Genomic DNA, 11,913 nt, shown 5'->3' with positions numbered 1-11,913 from the left:
TACATATGTATATAGATATAGATATAGATATGGAAATAGATCTATGTGCCTATATTTATAGGTTTAGTATTAAGGTGGCAGAAGGACCTTGTGCCTCTACTCAAGCACTCCCTCAATGCATGAATATTTTCTTCTATTAAATTGGCATTCTATGATGCTCACCCTCCCGACACAACTGCTGAAGCCAAAGCAGGTGAAGAAGCAAACCTGGTGAAGAAAAGCTGATGGTTCCCGGCTATCAAAAGAGATAGCATCTGGGGCCTTAAAGGCTTGAAGATAAACAAGTGGCCATCTAGCTCAGAAACAACAAAGCCCACATGGAAGAACACACCAGCCTGTGTGATCACACGGTTCCGAAGGGATCAGTTATCAGGCATCAAAGAACAAAAAATCATATCATTGGGTGCACACATCCATGATACGATCGCCGAGGACAAATGGGTGCATAACCAAATGTGGCGAAGAAAGCTGATGGTGCACAGCTATCAAAGAGATGGTGTCTGGGGTCTTAAAGGCTTGAAGGTGAACAAGCAGCCATCCTGCTCAGAAGCAACAAAGCCCACATGGAAGAAACACACCAGGCTGTGCAATCACGAGATGTTGAAGGGATCAGGTATAAGGCATCATCAGAAAAAAAAATCTTACCATACTTAATGAAGGGGGAAGTGCAGAGTGGAGACCCAAAGTCCATTCGTTGGCCACTGGAGATCCCCTCACAGAGGGTTCTAGGGGAGGAGAAGGGTCAGTCAGGGTGCAATGTAGCACCGATGAAGAACACTTCTTTCCTCCAGTTCCTAAATGCTTCCTCCTCCCCAACTACCATGATCCGAATTCTACCTTGCAAGTCTGGATAGAGCAGAGGATATACACTGGTGCATATAGGAGCTGGAGGCACAGGGAAACCAGGGTGGATGATACCTTCAGGACCAGGGGTGTAAGGGGCGATACTGGGAGGGTAGAGGGTGAGTATGTTGGAAAGGGGGAACCGATTACAAGGATCTACATGTGACCTCCTCCCTGAGGGACGGACAACAGAAAGGAGGTGAAGGGAGATGCCGGACATGGCAAGATATGACAAAATAATAATTTATAAATTATCCAGGGCTCATGAGGGAGGTGAGAGGGGGGAAGGAGGGGGGAAAAGAGGACTTGATGTAAAGGGCTTAAGTGGAGAGCAAATGCTTTGAAAGTGATTAGGGCAAAGAATGTACAGATGTGCTTTATGCAATTGATGTATGTATGGATTGTGATGAGAATTGTATGAGTCCCTAATAAAATGTTAAAAAAGAAAAAAGAACTCTTTCTATTGGTTCATATAATACTGATCTGGTTTTTACAAATGGATTTAGTTTCTGTTTATTTGGATTTGCTTTATTTCACTGTATTATCAGAAGGATAATTTTTGCTATGCATAATATGAGTCTTGTTCAAAATTATCTTTTTAATAGTTTGACATCAGAGGTCGCCAAAAATTTCGTGGGAAACTTGAATGAAATAATAATGAACATTTTATTTATGTCATCCCATTGCATTTTTGCTTCATAGTTTCCACTGAGAAATCAAAGTTTAGTCTTATTGTGTCCCCTTTGTGGGTAACTTTTCATGTTTTCTGAAGTGATTTTCAATATTATTTTCTTGTCATAGGGTTTGGAAAGTTTGATTTTGCTGAATTGGTGATTTTCTTTTGGAGTTTATCTTGTTTGGGATTATTGAATTCATGTCTTTTATTTTTTTTCATGAGATTTGGAAAGTGTATTAGCAAAAAGTCTTTGACAGTTTACTCTGTACATTTTTCCTCTTTCTTTTCATATTTTGCTCTATTGTTAGATTCTAATTATGTACAAATGGAGTGCTTGATGCCATCCCATATCATTTTTAAAAATTCTTTTTTCTGACTTCCTTTAACAGATTATTATTGAGAGAGACATCTTCAACCTTTCAAATTCATTTTCCCATTAATTTAGTTTTATTATTTTACTCTGTCAGTGCATTATTTATTTCTGATACCCAAGTATTATGTTCTGAATTTCTTTTTTTATTATTTCAAATATTTTATATAGTTTGTGTATTTGTTCTTGTAGTTCTTTCCTGAATTCTTCAAATGTTTTATCAGTGTTTTTTCTTTATTCTGTCTGCTATTCCCTCATCTTTTGATGATACCTAAAAGTCTTTCTTTAGAATTCTTTATCATTTCTTCCTAAGAAAAATTTTCTGGCTCTGTATGTTGGTTAAATGGTTGGCCACTGACTTGTGTCTTCGTATAAACTTATGGTGTCTGCTGTCTCAGACACTGTAGTGTTGTATTTGTATTTAATTGCTGATTGTATTTTGATGTGCTTTACTCAGACAATTTTTAGCTATTTTAAATTTTATTTTCTTTTTATATGCCTGAGTTTGACGTTTGTGCTCCTCTGCTAACTAGTTTGACAGGACTTACGCACCTGTCTCCATGGACTGTCAGGAAAACCACCAAATCTGGCCTGGAAGCAGCACAGCAAGCATGCTCCTTAGAAACAAAAATGCTGAGACTTTGTATCACATATATTGGGTATGTTAGCAGTAGAGTGCAATCACTGAAAAAGGTCATCATCCTTTGTGAAGTAGAAATTCGGCAAAAAAGAGAAAAAACTGCAAGAAGATGGATTTAAACAGTGGCTGAAGCAATGGTCTCAAACATAATAATTGTGAAGTTTGTGCAGGATCAAGCAAAGTTTTGTTCTCTTGTGCAGAATCAGTTGGAACTGACTCGCCAACAACTACTACTGATAAAATACCTCTTTTCTGCTGGGTATAAAGGATGGTGGTATGTGCACTGTTCTCTGTTTTCTGTCATGCAACTATGTTTCAGGTGGGTAGAGGTGGTATGGACCATCATCCATAATTGATCATGTGGTACCGGAGCAGGTGATGGTCGTCACTAAATGCATGGAGTTGCAGGAGGTGAGGCTGTAGCTGGATGATGGGGACACTATTGCAGTCTCCTTCCAAGATTAGGAAGAGGTGGAGGAAAGAGGAAAAGCAACAGAGAAAAAAATAAAGATAGAAGAGACCGAATAGAGCATCAAGAAAGATTAAGACATTAAGAAAAAGGAAAATAAAGAAACAAGAAAGATTGAGACATTAAGAAAAAGGAAAATAAAGAAACAGGCAGAGGGGGGACAGAATAAAAGACATTAGTAAAGAAAAAGAAGGGCAGGGAATAAAAGCCAAGAGGGGAAGTCAGGTGGAACGCAAGGTAAGCGAAAGAAATGAAAAGAGAAAACTGTGGCGTTTAAGGCAGAGCACCCAGTTGATGTCATTGTGGGCCAAAAAGGCAGTGGAGGTAGACCATCCAGTACGGTTCAATGTGCTCTGCCAGCAAGGAAGTCATGAGAGTTACCCCAACCTAACCCTGAACTAAATTCTTACCAGCCTAGAATGTGGCTGGAGGCAAAATTTCTAGTTCTGGTAGTAGTTCCTGCCATCCTAGAGTGTGGATGAGGGCAAAACTTCCATCCAGCACTGCATGTTTTGCTGCCCTGAGGAAGTGAAAAGCACATTCCTCTACATGGGGATAGCATTGACCTGGCACTCATTCTAAAAGGTGCTCCACTGACCTCAGATGGTGCATGGTTTCCATGGGGTGGGTGGTGTCACTGACTGCTCTGTGGATGAGGGTGGAGGCTGACTACACTTGGTCTCTGGAAAGGTATGTGGAACAAGTGGGAGATCACACTTTCTACCCAGCACCCACTGTTTGCTCGACTGCTTCTCCACCAGTGGATGTGATGATTGAGTCCCTGGCCTGATTGGCATGCTGCTTGCAAATGTTCAAAATGGTTGTGCTGCATCAGACCAGTTGAGAATTGATGATCCAATTTTTCTCCTTGTTCCCATTTTTTGTTCAACTTCTTCTCTTATTCAGTATTTGATCCATTTCTCTATCCTTTTCTCTGAAACTCAGTCTCAAGATTATCATTTATACCTGCTCCATGTGGTCTCCCTTGCCTCTGTTGTGGTGGGTCCTGTAGACAGGATGAGTCTGTCTACCTAGCCCACTGTCTTGGCAGAAATCTCAATAATTTCTGTTTTACTCATTTTCATTTAGTATAATTATTGCTGTTTCTGTTCATTTATGTCTATATTCCCTTTTATTTTTGTTTACTATATGTTTTGTCTCATTTTCCAAAGTTCTCCCAATGTTTTTGAGATGGATTTATTTTTCCTTATGGTTTTAAAATAATAGAGTGCATTTTTGTTCTGACAAAGATTTTACTTAAGACCCATAACACAAGTATTGGCTCCTATTTATTTATGTATTAAATTCTATTAAAAGGAAGACAGTTCTACATCAGAATAAACCCAATGCTTCCTGGTTACCGAGTGTCAGTTGCAGTTAGGGGATAATCGCACCTTAGGGAGGTGCTATTTCTTCACTGGTCTTCCGCCACTTTCCCCCGGACAGTCATAACCTGCTCTTCACTGCAGAGCTGCCACATTCATCGCAGGTCAGCCAAAAGTACTGCTGGGTAAGGAGTCCATAAAAACAGGTGTTAACTGATCATCTCACCTCCCTCTCTGCCTCACATGCTTCATGGATTATAACCCAAAGAGATTTCTTCTAATATTTCATCTTCATAAAAGACATTGAAACACATCTTATCAATTTTGGAACTCTGTAGAATCCTGGACAGTAGAATGGTCTGATTAATTGGCTAGGCAAGGGTTCATCTTCTCATTAGAATAAATTCCTGAGTTGAAGACCCAGACTTTTAATTAACAAATAAACAAAACACAACAACAAACACTAAAGATTTTACTTGAGAGCTCTTAGGTTAAATAACTCAAGCATTGTTTCTAGGTGACCTGTTATAAACTCTGACAATTTTGAAACTCTATAGATAGCTGTAAAAGAACTAGTTCTACTTTATAAGAAGAAAGATGTTTTAAACATGGTATCATATCAGGGGACAAGTCCATTTTTTGCACTAAAAATTGCATATAAATTCTTTGCATAATATTAATCATCAAGTTCAGAATATGACTTTAATAAAGAATTTAATTGTAACTTTATTTTCCTTTATTTCTACCATCACCAAATCAATTATTTTAGTTGAGGAATTTAGAGCATTCACTATGGAATTTGTATTCATAATTTTAGAGATTTGGCTTTATTCTTGGTATATCTTACTATTGTCTCAATTATATACCATATCTTAAGATCTTTATGAAGATTAACCATTTTACCGAGAGATATAGTATTTTACCTAATATTTTAATTGACTTTATTTTAAACTTGTATTACTTTTTAAATTAATTATTATCAAGATTTCACTTCTAAGAAGTTAATCCAGACAATTTTAAGTTTTGTTTCTACAGATACATTCCTTGACAAAAATATTATAACAAAAGTGGCCTATGTCAGACTTATATATGTCTCAAATTTGGATACAATTCGACCAAACCAAGATTTCAAGACTTTTCTCAAAGAAGCCAAGGGAGGTTTCCAATTACTGCCAATCAAGAATTACTTGAGAGTAAAATTAACTACACACAACTGAGTAAATAGATATATATCATAGGTTTAAATAAGAATATTTCTGATGTTCAATGTTTTATTTCCAAGATATAAGAACAATTTATTTTCTTTTCCTCATTAGTCCAGATATGTATTTTAATATCTAATCATTTAACTTATATTTTTGTACCTCAAAGTTGTTTAAAAGAAATGATAGACAAATCTTCCAAAATTGGGATTACATATATTCAGAATTTTTAAATACCCCCTCTTATCCCCAAAATTAATACATCTGAAATTACTTCTATAAGAGAAATAATTCTTCAAAAAGAAATAGCCCTTTCTTACATCATGTATAACAACAACCAAAATTTAATCTAATATTCTAAAGGAAAATGTTCATGTTAAAAAGGCCATTAATAAATAGAAACTAAGGTTACCACACTCCCCCCTAAGAAAATCTATTTGACAATTCCCTGGAACAGTATGTAGATATTGGAAAACTCATCCATTCAAGGACTCATTAGAACTTCCCCTGGAAGGAACTCTGCTTTATTATTCTTACTAACTTATTACTGCTATATTACAAGAGAGCTAAAACTTTAATCTATTTATTTCAATTAAGAAAGGATAAGATTGATAAACCCAGGCAGAATTTATTAAACTTTAGTTCAAACACACTGGTCAAAAGCAAATAGAATTGAGAGTAGGATATTCTCCCAGAGATCATGAAACAAGATTTCTTGTAATCTACTAAAATTTCTAAACTTTGTTTCCTGACCACTGATATGCTTATTATATTTGTTTTATGATACAATTGTGATGTTATCCCTTATTTAATAAACTTTTAATGTGAATGACTGAAAGGGAAATTTTGCTTTATTATAATGATTACTTTATTATATCTGCCTTTTAAAATACTATGTAGTTAGTATTCTTACACTATAAAGCCTTTCTTATTATACTTACTCTATATTGTTACTCTCACTGATGCCTGGAATAATAGTGCCTTTGTTAGAGTAATTCATTCCAAATCCAATGCCAGTAATCTGAATGACTTGGATTTGTGATCAAATCCCTAAATCTGGACATTACCCAGACTCTTTAGACTTAATTGTTTTCAATAGTAAATCTCTACCCAATTCTACTTTAAATCTTAATCTTTTCTTTAAACAGGCCAAATGTGGCAGGTGTTGGAACCTCCTAGAATTCTTTAAAAATTTTCAGGTACCTTGTTTCACTTTATCTCCATTTTGGGGTCAATGTTAAAGAAGGAAACTTACAAACAACAACAACAAAAAAAAACTATGCCAAAAATACAGAGATGCTTTATTCAAGTACTGTTTGATTACTCATATGCCCAAATATATATGCCCAATATCTTCTATTATGTGTATGGCGATTTTTTTGCAGGGATTACATATAAATAGTTTTAATAATAACAACTACAATTGGAATACTTAAATCTCAGCAACTCTAGATATTTATTTCAAAATAGACAATGAGAAAGTTCAATGGGAGCAGTAAGTGAAATTCTTTTTTAAAAATCATTTTATTTGGGGGTCACAAAACTTATCACAACCCATACATCCATCCATTCATTGTGTCAAGCACTTTCATACATTAATTGCCATCATCATTCTCAGAACATTTGCTTTCTACTTGAGCGCTTGATATCAGCTCCTCATTTTTCCCTCCTTCCCCATTTCCCCCTCCCTCATGAACCCTTGACAATTTATAAATTATTGTTATTTTGTCATATGTTACACAGTCTGACATCTCCTTTCACCCACTTTTCTGTTGTCATTGGTTCCCCCTTTACACCCCACCTTCCCTCCACTCTCCCGGTATTGCCACTCTCACCACTGGTCCTGGAGGGATCATCTGTCCTGGATTCACTGTGTTTCCAGTTCCTATCTGTACCAGTGTACATCCTCTGGTCTAGTCATATTTGTAAGGTAGAATTGGGAGCATGATAAAGGGGTTAGGAAGCATTTAAGAACTAGAGAGAAGTTGTATGTTTCATTGTTGCTACCCTGCACCCTGACTGGCTCGTCTCCTTCTTGTGACCCTTCTATAAGGGGATGTCCAGTTGCCTACTGATGGCCTTTGAGTCTCCATTCTGCACTCCTCCTCATTAAAAAAGATATGATTTTTGTTCTTTGATGCCTGATAACTGATCACTTTGGCACCTGGTGATCACACAGGCTGGTGTGCTTCTTCTATATGGGTTTTGTTGCTTCTGAGCTGGATTGCCACTTGTTTATCTTCAAGCTTTTAAGAAGGAATTTTTTTATTAAGTATTTCCCCTAGATTTCCAGTGTGAGCATGTACAGGTTTATTTATTAATATAGATATTCAGGAAGAAACTGCTAAAAACCTTATGAAGGCTTATTAACAGTCTGTGGTTTGAAGATGACACAACTTTGCTTACTGAAAGGGAGAAGGAACTGAAGCACTTGCTGATGAAGACAAAGAAGTGTAGCCTTCAGTATGGATTACAACTCAACATAAAGAAGACCAAAATCTTCACAGCTGTATCAATAGGTAATATCATGATGAATGGATAAAAGGTTGAAGCTGTCAAGTATTTTTGTCTTACTTGGATCCTCATTTAATGCTCATGGAGCAATCAAGATATAAAAAAGAGAACACATATAACACCTCTGAGATACACCCTAATATGAACACACAAACAAAAGACAGAGAAATAAAAATACATATTGCATTATGTATATCTGATGCACCAGGCCTCTTTAGAGTATTGAAGAGCAAGAATGTTACTTTGAGTACTAATGGAGCCTGACCTAAGCCATGGTATTCTCCATTCCATCAGATGCACGTGAAGGTTGGGCGTTGCATGAGGAAGACAGAAAATTGATTGGGTTTATACTACAGTGCAGCAGAAGAATGTTGAAAGTACCATTAACTGCTAAAAGGACAAATCAATTTGTATTGGAAGTAGTAAGGCCAGAGTGCTCCTATGGAGAAATCTAGCAAAGGAATGTCAGAACTCAGCTACAGGGCCTGGTGACTTTTTGCATAACAAGGTCCCACTGTAGCAAGTGTCTGCTTCAAACAGCACGGAGCTACAGCCCAGAGACTGTGGGAGACAATTCAATTTGATTTTATTCGAACTGATCAGGGAGATGAAAAAGTAAAATCATCTGACCTAGTAAGCACCAGCAGACTAGATAGAACAATAATCCCAGCTTCCTTCTCAGTGATTCTACACATAGCTGGGGAGGCCCTGCCTGTCCTGGGGCCCTAGATGGGGCTGTGAGAACATCCCAGCCTCCCCCCGTCCCCCCCACCCCATGCAGTGCTACATACAGCACAAGGCAGGTACACCAGCGAACTCCAGCACTCTACTGATGCCTGGCCACGGGTGTGATCTTGCCTTTGAAGAAATTCCACAGGTCATCTGTGGAACCCTACATCAAACGGGTACACCAACCTGCTCCATTGAAGAGTTGGAACTCCTCCAGCCTCATGGACAGGAGATCAAGTCTCAGTCATTTCCTTACCTACTACCCTATTTCTTCTCCCTCTATTCACTAGCCCTTCTATCTTTCCTACCACAGTCAGGCTCATCAAGTTCAGGTTCATATTGAGTTTCCCCCCCCTCTCTTTCTTCTTTTCCCCTCTTTTATATTATTTTCTCATCTTTTTCCTCTTCTGTCCCACTCTTCCCTATCATATGCCACTACTGGATTCCAGGTCACTACCCTCCGCTTAGGGCAAATCAACCCAAATAGCAGAAGGAACTCCAGCCTGCCCTCGTAGGAGTGCTGTACACCACACAAGGCAGCTGGAAAAAACACCTACACCACGATGCACTGCTGAGGAAACCTCCGTCAGACCTCTAAAGCGATCTCGTCAACTAGGGAGAATCTTCCCAACACCACAGGGTTCTGGCATTAAAAGGGCACACTAACCTGCCATGGCGGGGCAGGGCCTAAACCACTCTGACGCCAATTTCAGGCAACTAGGGATCAGCTATAGCTTTATTCTTTCTTTCCTCCTTCTCACTCTTCTCCCTCTTTACCATCACAGTTAATATTAGTGAACACAGTTGGGTTTTTTTCCCCTTCTTTCTCTTTATTCTCTTTTTCTTTCTTTCCTCTTTCTGTCCTTGTTCTCTTCACTTTGATCTCTGCTTGTATGATTCTCTCTGCTCCCTCTCATTCCTTTCACATGCCCTGCTGGTTCACAGACCCCTACACTCTGCCTAGGGCAACCCTGCCCTCCCAGTGGACAGCATGACCCCTAACACAGTGCTTCACACAGGACGAGTCAGTGCTAAACACAGCACAGCATGGGTCAGCTATTTCTATAAATATTTTAAAAATTCTCTCTTCTTCTCCTTCCTTTGCTCTTCTTTTTTTCTTTCTTTGTGTTCTTCTCTCACGTTTTCTTCTTTTCTCCTCTTTTCTAGCTCTTCTCTATATCGTACCAGAGCCTCAGCAGATTTAGTTCTCCTTTTTAGTTATTTTCTTTCTTTCTGTTTTTTTACTGTTTTCATTTTTGTTTACTCTGTGCATTTTAGTTGTGTGTGTGTATAAGTGAATGTAAGTGTGCTTAGCATTACTGCTCCAGTCTGTGTCTTCCTATTTCTCTCCTTTTCCTCTCCTTTCCCTCCTTTTCCTTTCACAAGCAACTAGTGGCCTCCAGGCCACTCCCCTCTGCTAGGGTAACTCTGAAGACCCAACTTGGGGACCTCTCAACCGCATTGACTGGCTTAGAAAGCAGCTAGAGAATTCACGCTGGTCCTCTTCACACACCAAGCAGCAGGGTGTTATCCCCTACGAAAAGTGGGAGGAGCCCCAGCCTAAATCCTGAGGCCCTACAATTGACTTGCAGAAGTGCCTGTCCGCCACTTTGGGGGCTCCACTCTACTGCACAAACATCCACCCAACATGCAATGTGATCTCTCTGTCTATGGTAATTCCCCTTCCAGCTACAGGGTATGCCCGCATGACCTCCTAAACACTACAGTTGCAGAGGAAAACATGACACTCCAGCCGAAATGCTCCAAGAACTGTGAAGCTCACTTAGAGGTCAGCCAGGGAAGCGACGCTCTTGTGGGCCCAAAACAACCCGACCAGTGTCACATGAAAAGAATATCCAACACGGATTCCAAGTAATGGAACACTGGACGTCTTGGATAACAGTGAAACCACAGGAAGATATAGCAATAGTGTGACCCTCAGTACAGCTACTGGCAGATAATTCATAGAAGTACTAATATGAATCCCCCAAGAGAGAGTCCAGGCTCTTCAACTCAGGAAAATGGCTCCAGGCTCCTCTAAAACAACAAGTAAACAGCAGCCAATCCTAACAGCTTCAACTAAAAAGCATGAAAAACAGAATTCAATGCCAGAAGAAGTCATGAACCTAATGACATAGGAGAAGCATAGGAAAAGCAGATATTGACCTGCCACAAAAAAAATTTTTTTAAATGCTGCTTGAAGTCATAAAGCATATGACGGAAGCAATGCAGAAAAAGATGAAATTATAGAGGAAATAAAGGCTCACACCAGAGAGAAATACAAGAGTTAAGGGATGAAGTAACAAAATCAAGTGACAAATTGACAGACCTTGCCAATGGGCTTGATGAGGCAGATTATTGCATCAATGACCTAGAGGATAACCAAGCAGACCTCAGCAAATGGGAAAAGCAGTCAAATAAAACAATCAAAATAGCTGAAGAAAACTTGAGAGTCATATCTGATGCTATGTAAAGAAACAATGTCAGAATAATTGGACTACAGGAACAAGACACAACAAAGAAGTCAACAGCAAAAATAGCAAGGGAATAGTTAGAGGAAATTTTCCCCAGCTTAATAAATGAAAATCAGGCAACCATTCAAGAGGCTGAAAGAACACCACGCAGACTGAATCCCAAGAAACAGTCACCAAGACACATAATTGTTAAATTATCCAACTATGAGAAAAAGGAGAAGATCATAAAAGCAGCTAGGGAAAAACAAACAGTCACGTATAAAGGTACCTCAATAAGAGTCTGTTCAGATCTGTCAGTGGCAACGATGAAGAAGAGTAGGGAATGGAGTAACATTCCAAAAATTGAAGGAAAACAATGCAAACACAAGGATACTTTACCCAGACAATTATCCATTAAGAATGATGGAGAAGTAAGAGTCTTCACAAGCAGGCACAACCTCAAAGAATACATAAAAAGAAACCCAGCCCTACAAAAGATCCTTGCTGATCCAATATTGGCAGAAGATCAACACTTACCAAGGACAAATAAGAGACCATCACATAGAACTCCACTCAAAGGATGACAAAGAGGAAACAGCCCCCAGGATAGCATCAGCTCAATGGTGGAAAGAAGGCAAACATAAATCACACACAAAAAAAGCAAGCGGATAAGATAGGTAGATAGGAAAAAA

Source organism: Tenrec ecaudatus, chromosome 1, assembly GCF_050624435.1.
Source record: "Tenrec ecaudatus isolate mTenEca1 chromosome 1, mTenEca1.hap1, whole genome shotgun sequence".
In the NCBI taxonomy this organism is placed as follows: domain Eukaryota; kingdom Metazoa; phylum Chordata; class Mammalia; order Afrosoricida; family Tenrecidae; genus Tenrec; species Tenrec ecaudatus.
The sequence above is the reverse complement of the archived record's forward strand: the minus strand, read 5'-3'. Positions refer to the sequence as shown.